The 17,880-nt window shown below is 41.8% G+C and overlaps 1 protein-coding gene across 2 annotated transcripts in view; it reads right to left on the bottom strand.

Moving 5' to 3' along the window:
- The window catches only part of CAPN14 (calpain 14), an 85,652-nt gene extending 68,357 nt beyond the window's left edge, over positions 1–17,295 (bottom strand). For both annotated transcript variants that reach the window (XM_040351320.1, XM_040351318.1), the window contains exon 1: positions 17,214–17,295. The gene's annotated coding sequence lies outside the window, so the exon portion shown is untranslated. The remainder of the gene's footprint in view (positions 1–17,213) is intronic.
- Between the last annotated feature and the right edge of the window lie 585 nt (positions 17,296–17,880).

Here is a 17,880-nt window from a genome sequence, read left to right on the forward strand (position 1 = left end):
AAAATACCTCTGCTTTCTCTGGAACTGACCCTGGCTTGTTATACGACCACTCTTTTGCCTAACCCTAAACTGTACCTACATCTGCCTGCTCTGGAATTGACCCTGGACTGTTTGACCACGTTTTTTGCCTGCCCCTTGGATTGATCTTTTACCCTGCTATGCTAGTGGGAACACAGGAGTCTCACACATGTGAGGGGCTCCAGAATTGTTTTTCTGGATGAAAAAACTAATTTTTTAGTTTTCTCATTCCCAGATTAGGGTCTGGTTGCCCGGAGGCTTCAAAGAGATTTGGGTGGGAGAAGCCTCTACCCCTGTCCCCATTCTTTCCTGGCCTTACTACCAGGACCAATATTTTGGCACTGCTGGCTATGTACCGACTATGAACAATATTGCTGCCTGGACAATTCCATTCATTGTCGCTGACCACGTTCCTGCCTGCTGCCTGGATCAGGGCTCTCCTCCTGTGGACAATTGCACTACTAAAAACACAGGTAATCCTTTTTTTTTGTACCCATTACTCAGCAGAATGTATTTTAGGGTGTAATTCTTGGTATGTACATGCTGTGTTAGAAATATGAAGGGCCTTCAAAAATGTGATAGATTGTAAGGAAATTGGATGTGTAATTTGTGTCCCTACAACACCTGATGGTGCTTCTTGGATGTTGGGTCTCTATGTGGCCAGGCTGTGTAAAAGTCTCACACATGTGGTATCGCCATACTCAGGAGGAGCAGCAGAATATATTTTGGGGTGTAATTTTTGCTATGTACATGCTATGTGTTGGAAATATCCTATAAATGGACAACTTTGTGTAAAAAAAATGCGTTTTCATTTTTTTTCCACATTTTCCAAAAACATCTGCAAAAAAATGAACTGTTCAAAAGACTCATTATGCCTCATAGATTATACGTTGGGGTGTTAGCTTTCCAAAATGGGGTCACTTTGTGGGCGTTTCCATTGTCCTGGTGCTCCAGGGCCTTCAAAAGTGTAATAGGTGGTTGAGAGATTAGATGTGTAATTTATGCTCCTAGAATGCTTGAAGTTGCTACTTCGGTGTTGGGCCTCTGTATGTGGCCACGCTGTGTAAAAGTCTCACACATGTGGTATCGCCATACTCAGGAGGAGCAGCAGAATACATTTTGGGGTGTAATTTTTGCTATGTACATGCTATGTGTTGGAAATATCCTATAAATGGACAACTTTGTGTAAAAAAAATGCGTTTTAATTTTTTTTCCACATTTTCCAAAAACATCTGCAAAAAAATAAACTGTTCAAAAGACTCATTATGCCTCATAGATTATACGTTGGGGTGTTAGCTTTCCAAAATGGGGTCACTTTGTGGGCGTTTCCATTGTCCTGGTGCTCCAGGGCCTTCAAAAGTGTAATAGGTGGTTGAGAGATTAGATGTGTAATTTATGCTCCTAGAATGCTTGAAGTTGCTACTTCGGTGTTGGGCCTCTGTATGTGGCCACGCTGTGTAAAAGTCTCACACATGTGGTATCGCCATACTCAGGAGGAGCAGCAGAATATATTTTGGGGTGTAATTTTTGCTATGTACATGCTATGTGTTGGAAATATCCTATAAATGGACAACTTTGTGGAAAAAAAATGCGTTTTCATTTTTTTTCCACATTTTCCAAAAACATCTGCAAAAAAATGAACTGTTCAAAAGACTCATTATGCCTCATAGATTATACGTTGGGGTGTTAGCTTTCCAAAATGGGGTCACTTTGTGGGCGTTTCCATTGTCCTGGTGCTCCAGGGCCTTCAAAAGTGTAATAGGTGGTTGAGAGATTAGATGTGTAATTTATGCTCCTAGAATGCTTGAAGTTGCTACTTCGGTGTTGGGCCTCTGTATGTGGCCACGCTGTGTAAAAGTCTCACACATGTGGTATCGCCATACTCAGGAGGAGCAGCAGAATATATTTTGGGGTGTAATTTTTGCTATGTACATGCTATGTGTTGGAAATATCCTATAAATGGACAACTTTGTGTAAAAAAAATGCGTTTTAATTTTTTTTCCACATTTTCCAAAAACATCTGCAAAAAAATGAACTGTTCAAAAGACTCATTATGCCTCATAGATTATACGTTGGGGTGTTAGCTTTCCAAAATGGGGTCACTTTGTGGGCGTTTCCATTGTCCTGGTGCTCCAGGGCCTTCAAAAGTGTAATAGGTGGTTGAGAGATTAGATGTGTAATTTATGCTCTTAGAATGCTTGAAGTTGCTACTTTGGTGTTGGGCCTCTGTATGTGGCCACGCTGTGTAAAAGTCTCACACATGTGGTATCGCCATACTCAGGAGGAGCAGCAGAATATATTTTGGGGTGTAATTTTTGCTATGTACATGCTATGTGTTGGAAATATCCTATAAATGGACAACTTTGTGTAAAAAAAATGCGTTTTCATTTTTTTTCCACATTTTCCAAAAACATCTGCAAAAAAATGAACTGTTCAAAAGACTCATTATGCCTCATAGATTATACGTTGGGGTGTTAGCTTTCCAAAATGGGGTCACTTTGTGGGCGTTTCCATTGTCCTGGTGCTCCAGGGCCTTCAAAAGTGTAATAGGTGGTTGAGAGATTAGATGTGTAATTTATGCTCCTAGAATGCTTGAAGTTGCTACTTCGGTGTTGGGCCTCTGTATGTGGCCACGCTGTGTAAAAGTCTCACACATGTGGTATCGCCATACTCAGGAGGAGCAGCAGAATATATTTTGGGGTGTCATTTGTGGAATATACATGCCATGTGAGAGAAATAACCTGTTATAATGACAATATTGGTATGAAAAAAAAAAAAAAAAAAAAAAATCTTAATTTTGCAAAGAATTGTGGGAAAAAATGGCAACTTCAAAAAACTAACTATGACTCTTACTAACTACCTTGGAATGTCTACTTTCCAAAAAGGGGTCATTTGGGGGGTATTTGTACTTTATTGGCTTGTTAGGGTCTCAAGAAATGAGAGAAGCTGTCAGTACTTCAGGTGTGATCAAATTGTTCAATTTTCAGAAATTGGTACCAAAGCTTGTAGACCCTATAACTTTCACCCAGACTAAATAATATCCAAATTTTTTTTTTTTTTTTTACCAAAAATATGTAGCAGTATGCATTTTAGGCCAAATGTATGAGGAAAATTACTTTTTTACAAAATGATATGATAGAAATGAAGAAAAATTCATTTTTTTACAAAATTTTCGTTCTTTTTTCATTAATAGCGGGAAAAAAAAAAAACCGCAGAGGTGATCAAATACCACCAAAAGAAAGCTCTATTTGTGGGAAAAAAAGGACAAAAATTTCATTTGGTTACAGTGTTGTATGACTGAGTTATTGTCATTCAAAACGTGAGAGCACCAAAAGCTGAAAATTGGTCTGGTTATTAAGGGTGTTTAAGTGCCCAGTTGTCAAGTGGTTAAAATGCTTATTGAGAGCGCAGTCATTACCAGCAGGCCTCGATGCGCTCATAGAACCAACATATGAAAAAATACAGAACACATCTCTCATACTATAAGATAACAATATAAAATACATAATAACATTTAAAAAAGCTAAAATACCATACCAATACTAATATCTTACCCTAATTAGGGCCATACACTTGAACAAATAGGAACGTTTTTAAAAATTTCCTGAATTTTAGTAAATCCTTCTCACGTCTTATATATAGAGGTAGAGAATTCCAGAATATTGAGCCCTGCGCATCCAACGTCCTCCCTCCACATTTAGTTCTTCTAAATTTAGGGACAGTCAGATTTGCCTGATCAGCAGATCTCAGTGATCTGTTGGGAACGTAACAGGTAAATTTTTCTTGCAGATACCCTGGGCCTATCTTATGGATGGCTTTATGGACGATACAACCCACTTTGAACAAGACCCGCTCAGCCACCGGTAGCCAATGCAGGGCTTTCAGAGAAGGTGTAATATGGTCCCGACGACCCACACCCGTTAATAACCTTGCTGCGGCATTTTGAATCAGTTGAAGCTTATGCAGAAGGGTTTTTGGACACCCCATGTATAACGCGTTACAATAGTCCAGCCGACTACCAATAAAAGCATTGATCACTTGGACTTTATCCACCTCGTCAATGAAATGCAATGTAGAGCGCAGGAGTTTCAGTTGGTAGTAACATGCGCTTACCACCTGATTTACCTGCGCCTTCAATGACAATTTGGAATCCACAATGATTCCCAAGTTCCGAACTTGGGTAGCCCGGGTCGGGGATGGCATAAACGAAACCGGCCAAGACGGAAAATCAGTCACACTGATTTTGCTCTGATTACTGATAATAATACATTCTGTTTTGGAGCCATTAAGTTTTAAATAATTGGCTCCCATCCAGGACTGTATTTCCTCCAGGCAGGATGCCAAATCTACCTGAACTTCCTCATTTTTAGGTAGCCTAAAATAGATTTGCGTATCATCTGCATAAACATGAAAGCTAAGATTATGGCGCCGAATAATATATAGTAGTGGCCTTATGTAGATATTAAATAATATCGGCGATAGCGCAGAACCCTGAGGAACCCCGCAGGACAAGGAGCTATTAGATGAATAATATGTCCCTAGTCTTACCCTCTGAGTTCTATTCTGCAGGAATGAGGCCATCCATGTCAATGCCATGTCCTCAAACCCGGCCACAGACACCAGCCTTTCCAAAAGTCTGGCATGATCTACAGTATCAAATGCAGCCGACAGATCCAGCAATATTAATGCTGAAGCCTCATCGCTGTCCATGGCCCATAGGCAGTCATCCTTAACTTTAATCAGGGTGGTCTCTGTGCCTCTACCAGGGCGGAATCCAGACTGATATTCATCAAAAATATCATTGGACTCCAAGTGCGGTTGAAGTTGCCACACAACAGCTCTCTCCATTATTTTAGCTAGGAAAGGCAAGGTCGAAATAGGTCGGTTATTACTTAGATCGGACCGTGGCACGTTAGCCTTCTTCAACAAGGGGATTATAACCGCCTGCGTAAGCCCGCGTAATTTAAAGGGGCGTGTGCCATTTAAATTAGGCGCGCTCCCGCGCCGGACCTACTGCGCATGCTCCGTTCTGAAATTCCCGCCGTGCTTTGCGCGAACTGACGTCATTTTTTCGAACGGCGACCTGCATAGCGTACTTCCGTATTCCCGGACGTCTTACGCAAACGACGTGAATTTTTAAATTTTGACGCGGGAACGACGGCCATACTTTATACAGCACATACGTGTGCTGTGTAAAGTTAGGGCACCCAAAACGACGACTAAATTTGCGACGGGAAACTAGACTTGCAGCGACATAGCGAACGCGAAAAACCGTTGTGGATCGCCGTAACTCCTAATTTGCATACCCGACGCTGGTTTACGACGCAAACTCCCCCCAGCGGCGGCCGCGGTACTGCATCCTAAGATCCGACAGTGTAAAACAATTACACCTGTCGGATCTTAGGGCTATCTATGCGTAACTGATTCTATGAATCAGCCGCATAGATACTCTCAGAGATACGACGGAGTATCTGAGATACTCCGTCGTATCTCCGCTGTGAATCTGGCCCATTGTTAGTAGATAAAAAATGGAAGAGGAGAAGTAGATGATATGGGTACATGTATTGTTTTAGATTAAAATTTACAGAATAGGGATATGGAATCAATAATAAACTAGCAAGTACTAGCAAGTTCTTAAAGGGTAAGTTCACATTTACATAAAACTCTGTAAGGTGAACTTACACAGGTCCCGCCAACCCCCGGTCCCGCTGACCTGTACTGCCTCAATTCCCGGTTCTAAGCCCCGGAATATTTGTGTCAGGCTTAGAACCGGCTTAGAAATCCTCTGAGGGGAATGTCCAAAATGTCTGGAGACTGGAGAGAGGATTTCTGGCGTGGATATACCAGGGCTTAGAACTGGCGATTACGGCGGTACAAGTCAGCGGGATCAGGGGGGGGGGCTAAGGAAAGGGACCTGTGTAAGTTCACCTTACAGATTTTTCTGTAAAGGTGAACTTTCACTTTAAACAGGATAACAATTTTAAAGGTGCCATATCGGAGAAACCACAAATAGTATATAAAAGAGCCCCAAATTTGAGGGATAAATTATATCACTATGTAATAGAACACCCCAGGTCTAATTCGCTAATGTTTTGGGGTATAAAGGGATTTCATAGCTGTGTGGACAATGCTATAGCTACCGTATTTATCGGCGTATACGCACACTTTTTTCCCCTTAAAATAAGGGGGAAATCGTGGGTGCGCGATATACGCCGCTTCCCGCGCTCAGTTTGAATGCCTGCGCCGACGTATACCGAGTGCAGTACACTCGGCTACATTCGGCCAGGCTCGGCTTCGCTCGTGCTCACGCATAAACGTCACAGAGTGTGAGCACGAGCGAAGCCCGACGAGGCCGCCGATGGACGCCGCGCAAGACACCAAAACTGTAAGTACTAAAAAAAAATGTTTACAGGAATTGCGGGTCCACATTAGGGGTGCGCGCTATACGCCGAAGCGCGCAAAAAAAAAATAGAACCTGTTTTAAACTTTTCGTATGGTTAAAAAAACCGTTAGAAAAAAACGATCGTCTGTGGGGAAATGTATCGGTCAAAAATCCATGCATGCTCAGAATCAAGTCGACGCATGCCCCGAAGCATTGAACTTCATTTTTCTCAGCACGTCATTGTGTTTTACGTCACCGCGTTGGACACGATCGGATTTTTAACCGATGATGTGTAGGCACGACTGATAAAAGTCAGCTTCCTTGGATATCTGATGAAAAAATCCATCGGTTCGTTTTCATCAGACGAACCGATCGTGTGTACAGGGCATTAGAGTCCCAAGGAATATCAGAGAGAGGAAAAATGTTATCAACTATAATACCAATCATGTATACACTATTAAAGATTTAATCTCTTGTGACACTAAAGGGGTAGTGTATGCGATTAAATATCCATGTGATTTAATTTACGGTGGTAGGACTAAAAGAGCCCTCAAAGTGAGGATGGCGGAACATATGAGGAACATAAAGAATGGGTTTGACAAACACTATTTGTCGATACATTTTAGAGACAAACACAACCCGTAAGGGCTCCAGTTCTGGGGCATTGAGGCCCCTAAACATCACTGGAGAGGAAACAATTTTCTAAGAGGAAACAATTTTCTAAGAGGGAATTATGGTGGATACACCTGGTGGGCTCTCTTATGCCGGGGGGGGGGGGGGGTGGGCGGTAGGGGTTAAATAAGGATTTTGACCATAGATGCTTTTTAAGTGACCACTATTACCAATATTATCCCTTTATTTGTGACCGTTAGTAGAGTTAGGTCTACAGTGTAGGTATCGTTCATCTGTGATGGGGTATATACATTATATATTTTATAAAAACATATATATATATTTATTCTATTTAATTTAAATTAAATGTTTAATTTGTTTTAGTATATATTTTTTATTTTATTTATTTCATGTCCGTTGTAGTATTATTATGTTGGCTGAGATATAGATATATTTACCCACCATGTTGGCTAGAGAACTTTATTGTATTTATATGGCATGACGTTTTTCTATACATGCATTTACTATATCTATATTGACATTTTATACACAGATATGTATTTATATTGGCACTTTATACATGGACATTGGATATTGTTTGCGTAGTGTGAAACTTTATTGTTAAACAGAAAATAAATCTGCGAGTGGGCATGCAGATAGCGTAAAACAAGACTGACTGAGGTTATAATCCTATGCAATTATATTTACTGGTATATATTATATACAGATAGATATATATCTATATACAGTAGATATATATAGATAGATAGATAGATAGATAGATAGATAGATAGATAGATAGATAGATAGATAGATAGATATACTGGCCCGGATTCAGATACAATTGTTTGTGCGGGCATAACGTATCTCCGATACGTTACGCCGCCGTAATTTTGGGCGCAAGTTCCGTATTCAGAAAGAACTTGCGCCCTTAGTTACGGCGGCGTAACGTATCTTGTCCGGCGTAAGCCCGCCTAATTCAAATGGGGATGATGTGGGCGTGTTTTATTAAAATAAATCGTGACCCCGCATATTTGACGTAATTTACGAACGGTGCATGCGCCGTTCGTGAAAAAATCCCAGTGCGCATGCTCGAAACTACGCCGCAAAGCCTCATTGGTTTCGACGTGAACGTAACTTACGTACAGCCCTATTCGCGAACGACTTACGCAAACGACGTAAAATTTTCAAAACTTGACGCGGGAACGACGTCCATACCTAACATTAGCTACGCCTCATTATAGCAGGGGTAACTTTACGCCGGAAAAAGCCTAACGCAAACGACGTAAAAAAATACACCGGGCGGACGTTCGTTTCTGAATCGGCGTATCTACCTAATTAGCATATTCAGCGCGTAACTATACGGAAGCGCCACCTAGCGGCCAGCGTAAATATGCAGCCTAAGATACGACGGTGTAAGACACTTACACCAGTCGGATCTTAGGGAAATCTATGCGTAACTGATTCTCTGAATCAGGCGCATAGATACGACGGCCCGCACTCAGAGATACGACGGCGTGTCAGGAGATACGCCGTCGTATCTCCTATCTGAATCTGGGCCACTGTATGTATATATTATTATTTTATTTATTTAAAAAAATTACATTTAGGCTAATCCATGTACATTAACCTTTTTTTTATCTTCTTCTAGTGAGGAGTGATTACATCACCAGAAGAAATGCTGAGCAATGTCGGAAAGGCAGCGAGGTGAAGGATGAATTTTGAGTCGCTCTGTGACTCACTGATCAAGCATGTCACAGAAAATAGTGAACACATGACTTACCTCACAGCACGATCCAAAAAAACACAACTCCTCACGTGTAGCAGCAGAATGCCTCCTAGAACCCGGTGCACTTTGGGTCACATGAGATCTGAGTTCTGTTATGAAACAGTCTCGATTGCAAAATCCCCCTTTTCCCAGGTAGAGCTTGTTTACATCAGCAATAGCCCTCTGAGGAGCGATCTGTGGTTTGACAGGTAGTGGGAGGGCAATTTACACCACCGCGCTACAACTGAATGCAGTTGTGGGGCAGTTACACCGTGGCCCCAGTCACTTGAATGGCTCGGGTTTAGAAAATGGTATTATCTGGCAAATTTTTTAGAGGGATAACATTTGCTAGGCCTTATGCCGCGTACACACGATCGGAAATTCCAACAAGAAAACCGTGGATTTTTTTCAGACGGAATTTTGGCTCAAACTTGTGTTGCATACACACGGTCACACAAAATTCCGACTGTCAAGAATGCGGTGACGTACAACACTACAACGAGCCGAGAAAAATTAAGTTCAATGATTCCGAGCATGCGTGTTTTTTTTTGCGCGTGGGTATTGCATACAGCCGATCGGAATTTCCAACAAGAACTTTTCCCGGCGGAAAATGTGAGAACCAGCTCTCTAATTTTTTACTGTTGGAAATTCTGACAGAAAAAGTCAGATGGGGCGACACAGTCGGAATTTCCGACCAAAAGCTCACATCAAACTTTTCTTGTCGGAAATTCTGACCGCGTGTACGCGGCATTAAGGTGTTTGTAGACATCAGAGGGCGACCAAGTTTCAGTGAATGAAGATGGGGGGGTATAGGGATTGAGCATTTTCATTTTGCCAACATTTTAGGAAAAATTAAGATGAATTACACTAGTACTGGCATTCTGTATGCATTCAGGGACATAGGGCCAGATTCTCGTAGAATCCACGGCGGCGTAGCGTAAGCCATTTACACTACGCCGCCGCAAATTACTGGAGCAAGTGCCGTATTCTCCAAGCGCTTGCTCCGTAATTTGCAGCGGCATAGTGTAAATGGCCCGGCGTAAGGCCGCGTAATTCAAAGGGGGCGGCTTGTATTTAAATTTAGCGCGCCCCCGCGCCGATCGAACTGCGCATGCGCCGGGCGTAAAAATAGCCCAGTGCGCATGCTCCAGCTCGCGACGGAAAACGTCAATGACGCCGACGTGAGCGTCATTGACATTAAGTCCTATTCGCGAACGACTTAGGAAAACGACGGAAAAAGACGACGCTGACCCGACGCCATACTTAACATGGCATACGACGGACCTTCGTAAACTTACCCCTCATATAGCAGGGGTAAGTTTACACTTACGGAAACATCGTAAATTCACTGCGTCGACCGTGCGTACGTTCGGGAATCTCGCGTAAATTTGCATAGACGACGGGGAAAACGACAAGGCGACACCTAGAGGCTGGAAAAAAAATTGCATTTAAGATCTGACAGCGTAAGAGCCTTACGCCTGTCAGATCTAATGGATATCTATGCGTAACTGATTCTAAGAATCAGTCGCATAGATACGACGGCCCAGATTAGGACTTACGACGGCGCAAATGGCGTTGCGCCGTTGTAAGCCCTTTGAGAATCTGGGCCATAGTTTGCACTTTAGGCATACATTCCTGAATCAGTGGCGGAACTAACAGGGTAACAAAGGCCGCACTTGCGAGTGGGCACTGGGATTCCGAGATGCCCCAAGATGGCAGAGGTTCACACTGCTGCGACCCCAAAGTCATGCAACTTGCTTGTGACTTGTATGCGATTACCTTGGAACCTGCTTGTGATTTAACATTGCAGTCTATGGCACTCAAATCCAGACCAAGTGAAAGGGCTCCGGGACCGATAAAAAAGGGCCCCTGCAGTCAGGGGGGCTCTTCATTGTTTCTTCCCCCGGGGCCCTGAAGGTTCTAGTTATGTCTCTGCCCTGAATGCATAGAGCTCTAAATGTGAGTACCACTTGGTACAGCATTTAGCCCTGTCCAGCTGCAGTATATTTTAGGCTGCCATGGACCTTGGGTCTGGACTCCACACTTGTGCCTCCTGGGAACAATGAGTGCCAGGATTGGCTGCACATGGGCTAAATGCCTAGTAATTAAGCAGTCTTACACTTTTCCCATCTCTCTCTGTGAAGTATAGAACATCTCCCACCTATGTTCTGGAAATGGGGATGTGTTCTGTAGCCCTGTGCTAGAGTGACAACACTATTCCACCACAGATACATTACAGTGAGTTGTCACCTAAAGTGTGTTGTTGCAGTCGCAATATCTAAGCTGCGATATTTTACATTCTTCTTCTTGGGTTTAGATACACCTTGATATAGTATGGTATTGGTAACAATTAAGGTTGTCCCGATACCACTTTTGTAAGATCGAGTACAAGTACCGATACTTTTTTTTCCCAAGTACTCGCCGATACCGATTACCGATACTTTTATATAATGTCATGTGACAATAGCACTAATATGCATAACTGATGGGCACTGATAGGTGGCACTGATGAGGCGCGGACTGTGTCAGTAGCTTTTTTATTTTTTTTTACTATTTTTTTTTTTTACTATTTTTTTTTGCTTTTGCTTAATTTTATTATTATTTTTCAATTTTACTTTGGAATATTTATTTATTACAATGTTTTCTTTTCTTTTTTTTATTTAACCCTGTTGGGGGTTAGGGGGCCTTTGGTGAGATGTCTTCCCTTTGAGACATGGAAAGAGACTGAGGATAGAGATTCCCCAGTCCCTTTCTCAATAGCCTCAGCTGCACTGAAGATGAATGGACAGGAGACACAGTTTACGATGCTCAGTTACGAATGAACAGAGTCAGTAATCATGGACACTGTCCATTTGGAAAAGGAAGGAGCCGGTAAATTACATGTTTACCGTCTCCTTCCTCCGCTCTCCATCCTGAAAAATCTGGGACGGAGGGGCGGAGAAGGACGGGGGGGGGCCCCAGAGGAGCACACGGAGGAGGGGGGACTGGTGGAGCGTACAGAAGGGGACCAGAGGAGGACAGGGGGGATCGGAGAAGCACAGAGGAGGACACAGAGGAGAGCCGGAGGAGGGCGGAGTTATAATCACTGATCTCCCTGTGTGGCTTTCAATAAAGCAGCTGAAAGCCACGGAGGGGAGAGAAGGAGAAGCAGCTGTCAGCTGCTTTACTGAAAGCCACAGAGGGAGAACAGTGATTATAACTCCCCTGCCACCGCACCAATTGTTCCTGAGTGTTCAAGAATCGGACTAGGCATCAGGAGCATTTGCACAAGTACAAGTACTCCTGCAAATACGCGGTATCCGCACCGATACCGATACTAGTATCAGAACAACACTAGTAATGTTTAAACAGGCCGACATGAGATAACTGTATATCTGCTGACCAGGGATTTTTTTCTCAGTCACCCCTTTTCTCCGCCCCCCTACCCACCTTTGAGCATTTTTCCTTGGTTCCACCCCCTGCTCACCTCCCAGTATTTATAAGGAATACAGAACCAAGTATAATTTTTTGGTGCCTTGTAATTTGTAAGAAATTTGATAATGATAACAAAAAAAGCAGTATAATAAATCCAGCAACAACAATAGACCCTCAGCAACAATAGATCCCCCCAAAAAACCAATGGACCACCCACAACAAAGTACCCCAACCACAACAATAGACACCCCTAGCAACAACAGATCTCCCCACAGCCAGCACCAATAGACCCTCCAGCAGCAAGCAATAACAGATCCCTTTCAACAGTAGATCTCTCCCAGCAACAACTAAGCCACAACAACAAAAGACCCACCCCTGGGAACAATAGTTCCCCCCACCAGTAACAATAGATCCACACTCAGTCCCTGCACAAATAGATCCCCTCCAGATATAATAGATCCCCCAGCAGTGAGCATCAGTAGACACTTCAGCACACCCCACGAACCCTTACCAATACATACATTCAGTGCTGGAGGTGCCGAAACTGCATTCCCCCACGTTCCTGCTGAAAAAAAAAACCTGCTGCTGACGACGGTAGTGAAATGATGTTCCCACTACTTACATAAAGGAAAGCCACCTATTTCCCACTGCCGCCTATAGGCATAAGCATGCTGTGCCTAATACTAAATCCAACCCTGATTGAGTTTCTCGATCATTGCAACTCACATGGCCTCGTCTGCTGTGTCCTCTCCACTCACATAATCCTCTGCGTCTACCTTTTTTGGTTTTCACCATCTCACTTCTAAATTTAACCTACAGTAGATTACATCCACACCCTCATGACTTCACTCCCTCTGCCAACATCGATCAGTCACGTTTCCACCGCTGTCAGTGACAGTGGCAAAAACAATGTTACTAATGCAGCAAACTTTATTAAAATGATGTCTTTGATTTGAAAAATCCCAATACTTGTATATTTACTGGTTTGCTTAAAAGTTAAAGGGGTTGTAAAGGTTTGTTTTTTATTTTCTAAATAGGTTTCTTTGAGCTAGTGCAGGGGTCTCCAAACTGCGGCCCGAGGGCCAGATGTGGCCCTTTGCTAGCCTTTATCCGGCCCTTGGGGCGCAATTCCTCCCAATGACATGAGGCACTATTCCTCCCATTGACACCAACAATGGGGCACTAAATTATCCACTGATACCAATGATGGGATACTATTCCTCCTACTAATAGGGGGAATACTCCTCTTCCTATTGACCACCAACCCTGAGGCCATATTTTTTATCACTGATGCTGGACCCGTGACATTTTCTTCCCTTGCTGGCCCCAATCCGGCCCTCCTAAAGTCTGAAGGGCAATAAAGTGGCCCTTTGTTTGAAAAGTTTGGAGACCCCCTGAGCTAGTGCATTGTTGGTTCACTTACCTTTTCCTTCAATTTCCCTTCTAAATGTTTTTTCTTCTTTGTTTTCTTTGTCTGAATTTCTCACTTCCTGTTCCTCCTCAGTAAGCTGTTCTAAATGACTTTCCACCGCTCAGGTGATGGTGGAAAGCTTACTGAGGAGAAACAGGAAGTGAGAAATTCAAACAAAGAAAAAAAACATTTAGAAGGGAAATGGAAAGAAAAGGTAAGTGAACCAACAATGCACTAGCTTAAAGGAACCTATTTAGAAAATAAAAGATTAACCTTTACAACCCCTTTAAAGCACCCATAAACTATGGTATATATACTGGAATTTTTATTTTATTTATATTTTATATATTGTTTTACTACTAATGGCAGTGATCAACAAATTTTAATGGGACTGCAATAGTGCGACTGGAAATCTGACACTACCTGACACTGGGGGGAAACTAACTAACTGCCTTATCACATCAGTGATAATAATATACTCTATCACTGTACTAATGACACTGGCTGGGAAGGGGTTAACATCTATGGCGATCAAAGGGTTAAATGTGTGCCTAACTATGTGTAATATGTGTAAAATGTGCTGATCTCCAAGATTCTCTCTGTATAAAGCTCTGTGTTGATTGTCAATATAATGGCTTAGCCAGAAGATTCCCCCATCGACTTCCAATGTGTGGATGGAGGAATCAAATACATTTTTGTTTATTCACGAGTTAAACAAAAAAACAGACTCATCTATGGGCTACTTTAGATCTTATATTTCAAATATACGGCTACTAGGCTGCAGAGCAGGAGTGTCTATGCTCACTCACCTATCCGGAATTGCAGTGCTATTTATAAGGAGTAATTGGAGACAAAAGCTATAATTTTCAGGGTACTGTTAGGCACAATTAATATTTCTACACATTCTCTTCCCTTGTATTCTATTGTTTAAATGTAGTTACTATTAATTTTTTTTTTTTTTTTAACAGTTGAGAGGTTTTAATTTTTTTCATTAGCCAATTTCCCCTTGGTGTTGGTGTTGTCCTAGTGACAACAGTGTGACCAGTAGAGGCAGAATCTCCAACCCAAGCAAATCTGGTGATTACAGTTGTCATATGAGCAAGAGATGAGGGGAAACCCACCAGTAAGGATACCTATTCCTGTGGTCATTGGACCAGAAATTCTGTTTACTTTGCAGAGATTTCCTGACATTTCCTGTTGTATCTCCAGGACAGGAAGTGAAGGGAAAGCTCCTCCGTGGGACAATCGGAGAAAAAATTAACCTGAATTTGAATTCTTCTCTACTCTATCTAAAAGTAAAAAAAAATGTCTTTGAGACCATGAGGACTATGTATTTATATAAAGAAAAATAAATAAATAATTTGAGATATATATATATATATATATATATATATATATACATACTTAGTATCTCACAAAAGTGAGTACACCCCTCACATTTTTGTAAATATTTTATTATATCTTTTCATGTGACAACACTGAAGAAATGACACTTTACTACAATGTAAAGTAGTGAGTGTACGGCTTGTATAACAGTGTAATTTTTTGGTCCTCTCAAAATAACTCAACACATACATTGCTGCAGAGGTTGTAGGGGTGGGGGGTCAGCCTGTCAGTGCTCAGACCATACTCGCACACTGCATATACAATTGGTCTGCATGGCTGTCGTTTCAGAAGGAAGCCTCTTCTAAAGATGATGCACAAGAAAGCCTGCAAACATTTTCGTGAAGACAAGCAGACTAAGGACATGGATTACTGGAACCATGTCTTGTGGTCTGATGAGAAGAAGATAAACTTATTTGGTTCAGATAGTGTCAAGCATGTGTGGCGACAACCAGGTGAGGAGTACAAAGACAAGTGTGTCTAAGTCAAGCATGGTGGTGGGAGTGTCATGGTCTGGGGCTGCATGAGTGCTGCCGGCACTGGGGAGCTACAGTTCATTGAGGGAACCATAAATGCCAACATGTACTCAGGGCCGGCGATAGCGCAAGGCAACATGGGCACTTGCCTTATGGCGCCAGCGCCGGCCCTGGGGGGGGGGCGCCAAAAAAAGCTCCCTGCTCTGAAGAAATTAAAACCATCCTACCGTGCAGCCGCCTCCCACACTATAGCCCCGGCGGGCGCCGCAGGGGGCACAGCACTTCACTTGGGCTCCGTTCTGTTTCTGCCTGGTGGTCTGTCTCCCGTCCCGGCCTCTCTACTTGCCGTGCTGTAAACACAGCATCACGTCACATACGGCCAATCACTACAGAGGCACAGCGCCTCCCACTCCGCGCCCGCCAATCGCGCACAAACGAGCCTAGAAAAAAAACTTTTTTTTTCTAGGCTCGTTTGTGCGCGATTGGCGGGCGCGGAGTGGGAGGCGTGCGAGCACGACACTCCACACCTCTGCATTACTGTGTGGAGTTACAGACAGAAGAACAGGAAGTGAGGATTTCTCAGAAGAAATAAGGACATTTAAAAGCAAAATGGAAGGATGAGGTAAGTGAAGGAGGACTGCACTAAGGTAAAGGAAGCTATTTAGGAAAAAAATTGTACCTTTACCACCCCTTTAAGTCTTATATCTATAGTATAAAACAAAACCCTGAACTGATAATAAAGGGTTCTAATAGCTCCTTCTTATACAAATCTGCACACGTCATTTAAAAATGCTGAACAGGCAAATTTTCATCATAGTCAGCTCCGTGTCTACACTTCACCGGCTGCATTGATATCCATCACACATCCTACACTGTCATTGAAATAAAGTGTTCAGCTTCTCATTACACGCACAAAATTATTGTTAATGTCACAAACATTACAAATAAGGTGTAAATCTACCCCGGGGGACACAGACAGCAGCAGGAGCTTGACAGAGGTAGATAGTCTGGCTGTATATACAGTACACACCACCTTAGTAGTACTGTTCAAATAAGGTTTGTTGTAAAAATAAAAATAAAAACTGCTAATTTATAATTTAGTTAGTAAGTATATGTTGGGACTGTTTCAAAGTGTCCCTGGAAATTAAAATAAATAAATGAAAATAAAAGTGAATTAAATTAAATAAAATATATTTTTATTTAATTTAAAAAATAAATCTGTACTTTGTTCAGGTATCTTCCTGTTGACGATTTTATTTTTATTTTTTACAAAGTCAAGTTCCTCGTGTTCTGTATTATGACTAATTACCATACAGCCTTATTTCGCACTTTCAAGCTTTAGTAAATAAACCCCATTGTGTACTTAAAAGTGGGGTATGCCTGTAATTGTTTATAAATTCTGAAAACGAAAATGGCTTTTTGGAAAACCAATAAAAGTCTATCAAATAAAAAATAAAAATCTGTGAAGGTTCCCCATTTATTAGGTGAAGTAGTAGTTGGTCATATTTATCTTGACTTATGTAATGTTGAAGGTCTCACTACTCACTACTCACTCGCTAAGTAGCATTCTCAGTTCAAAACTACACGTAAACATGTACTCTTCCAATACAAAATATACAATGGAGCAAAACAATGACCAGCAATATAGTACACTCAAACATAAACAACTCAAACTACAAAAAGATCCATTCTAAAAACAGTATACTAGACTACAATAAAAAAAGATTAGGAGCCAAGGAAGGGACAGACCTGGTTGGTGTATTCCGTACTTTGGTGTTCAGTTAGCTCCAAACGAGTTTTCCAGTGTTTGCTCCACAATGACTGAATCACACAGCTTTTATACGAGACGTGACGTCTTATTATGCGTGGCTCCGCCTTCTGTTACCTGTAATTTATATCCTGTTTCATAATGAAAAGTGAGCCTACAGGACAGGACGGCCCCTTCCTCCAAAGAATGTATCTCTGCTTTACAAGTCACATCTTGTGCAAACCGGGCTCATGGCAAACTCATAAACCTAGAAAGTAAAAACATATCTGTGTTAGGCATACAATAGTAAACCAATGTTGACTTGTAAAATAAGGAAGATCTGAGGAAGTAGCCTGAGAAATCCTAACCCCAGACATAATATATTATTACAAGTTCCAAAATTCTCTAGTGCAAAGAGGAGAAAGAATATAAAGATAAAAGATATTCAAATCTGTGTAGCCGCTAGCCTGAAAAAACAAACCTTGATCCTTCAAAGGCCAGTGTTATAACAATTATTTTTTATTGTTTTTTTGTTTTTTTTTACTAAAGTGGGAGTTATTTAATTCTGCAAAAACGAACAAAAATTGTAAATCTTTATAAAGAAAATAGAGTACTGTCTGTGATTCTTTTTTTATTTGCACTAACATACAATTTTTCAAGACAAGCTTT

The sequence above is a fragment of the Rana temporaria genome, chromosome 4 (genome assembly GCF_905171775.1).
Source record: "Rana temporaria chromosome 4, aRanTem1.1, whole genome shotgun sequence".
Classification (NCBI taxonomy): Eukaryota; Metazoa; Chordata; class Amphibia; order Anura; family Ranidae; genus Rana; species Rana temporaria.